The sequence below is a fragment of the Lactuca serriola genome, chromosome 1 (assembly GCF_051521515.1).
Source record: "Lactuca serriola cultivar US96UC23 chromosome 1, Lser_US96UC23_V15, whole genome shotgun sequence".
Classification (NCBI taxonomy): domain Eukaryota; kingdom Viridiplantae; phylum Streptophyta; class Magnoliopsida; order Asterales; family Asteraceae; genus Lactuca; species Lactuca serriola.
In genome coordinates, this window is record NC_136408.1 from 92,066,021 (window position 1) to 92,068,443 (window position 2,423).

General features: G+C 31.5%; 1 pseudogene; it reads right to left on the reverse strand.

The window, feature by feature from the left end:
• Positions 1-282: 282 nt before the first annotated feature.
• LOC145058842 (non-specific lipid-transfer protein Lac s 1 pseudogene) lies at positions 283-744 on the reverse strand (annotated as a pseudogene).
• Positions 745-2,423: the final 1,679 nt, after the last annotated feature.

Sequence of the window (2,423 nt, forward strand, 5' to 3'; positions counted from 1 at the left end):
TATTTGTGTAGTTTGTATATGTTTTTACTTTTCTAGCAACGCACCAGTTTCGTTTGAATATTATTCCGTCGTTTAAAAAAAAAAAACAAAAGGAGGCATACAAATAAGGTGATGACATACAAATATTCCAAGAGCACCAGTCAAATTTAAAGGCCGTAAAAATCATAGACATATACAGTAATATATGCATTATTCAAACAAAATAGTGCTCTCGATATTTATTGTAATATATATATATATATGCTTTTATTCTTCAGAACATGCATTAACATCTCGAGCTAACTACTGCACCCTGCAAAAATCACCATATATCAATACAACTAATGTTTGTTCATGCAATATTTAAATCAGTAGATGTGTACTTAGATTAATTGTGACTGAGAGAAAAAAATATAAGCATATATATATTTGAACGTACTCGGTGCAATTAGTGCTAGGACTGATCTTGTAAGGGATGTTGACATGACACTTGTGGGGGAGGCTTGCAGCATTGATAGGATTGATTCCGGAATTTTCCGCAGAAGCACTCTTTAAACAGCGACAAGCCATCTGACGATCACAGGTTGTATTTGCAGTGTTATTGAGTACCCTAACTCCATTGCAACATACCGTTGACACACCACCACCTTCTGTTAGGTAGTCAATGCATGGAGATAAGATCTTTATCACCTGACGACAGGAAATATCAGCCTCTGCATAGGGTGCCGCCACCACCATGCAAGTCGCCACTACACATAAGACCATCGTTATCATCCTCGCCATTTTTCAAGTTTACAAGCACTAAAGGCGTAGGAAACTTATATGAGATTGAGAATGTATTTGGTGCAAGAATCGTTGTCAAAGGTATTTATAGGGATTCTTGTCCATGTGTATTTGTTTGTGAACGGATTGGTTGGTTAGAACTTGGAATCAATATTAATGGAACCTTCAACACCTTTAATTGATGTGTAGCCGTAATCGTTCCGTTAACTACTTCATAATAATGGTGGAGCTCGCTTTTAGTTGTAGGCATGGCTATCACTTACCAAGGCGGACCATGCTTGGGACTTTTGATCTTCAATTCTATATATCACAAATTACTTCCTATTTTTCCTCTAACCAAGATTTAATGCTGCAAGTAATGTCCAGTCTAGCTAGGTTGATGCACCCGGGTTTATATACATGTGAGGTGTGAAGTTGGGAGTTTGATTCCTTAAACTATCTTTTTGTGATGTCACAAATAGAGAATTTTTCCCTAAAATCTCTACACGTGCTGAATTTAACCCGTAAAAAAGCTAAAATTCAAGGTGTTCGTTGAAATATTACGAATAGCAAAAAGAAAAAAAAAAGAACCAAGATTTCATGCAATTGTTACTCACTTGCATTTGGTAGTCGGTAGACATAACTTAAAGAGTAAGTATATGAAATATAACCAATTTTCTTATTAAGGGCCTTTTTGGCAGGATCTGAATTTTTAAGCGATCTGAATTTATAAGAGCGTCTGAATTTTTAAGATCTGAATTTTTAAAATGTTGTTTGGTTGGAACTTTTGAATTGTTGTGCTGAATTATCAAAATGACCATTTTACACTTTTGTATTATTTTTTTATTGAAAAATTAAGAGAAAAATACATAACACCATATAAAATCCAAATTAACATAAATTAAAATTTACCTTCAATAACTTATAATGATGTTTTTGAGATATATTTACAAAAATAACATCATTTTTTTACATCCCAAGGATTTCAAAGTTAAAAAACAAAATACTTGACATTGAATGTTAAGATATAAATGACAACAAAGTTGCAACCGAACAGTTGATGATCGATTTTTACTCCTTGTCCATCATTACATCAAACACGATAGTCCCTCAATTTTTTCTTTCAAACGTTTCAATCTACAAATCTAAATTCAACAAGTAAATAAATAAACACTTTAAACATATATATAGAAACTGCATATCAAATCCATTACCAACTTTTCCAAGTATGTTGCTAGAATCAATAATTTATCAAAATCTCCAATTGTTATAACTTGTATAAACTACTTTCAATTCATATAAAGTTCATTCATAATTTGTATAAACTACTTTCAATTCATATAAAGTTTATTCATAACCTATATAAACTACTTTCAATTCATATAAAGTTCATTCATAATTGCTAGATAATGATGCACCATTTTTTATTCACCAAACTCCATATGATATGAATCATTCACCAAAAGTATGTTCTCTTTGTGTTCTATTTCCAATTCACCAACGAATTTGTTGTTTTCTTTGATAAAATCTACATTATTAACAAACCATATTATTATCTTCTATCTTAAGATTTCAAACAAGATTCATATTTTCTTTATGGAACCTTGATACTAGTAATAACAGGTTTTTATCAAAATTTATCATCTCGATCTGTACATGATCGGACATAAATACAAACAAAA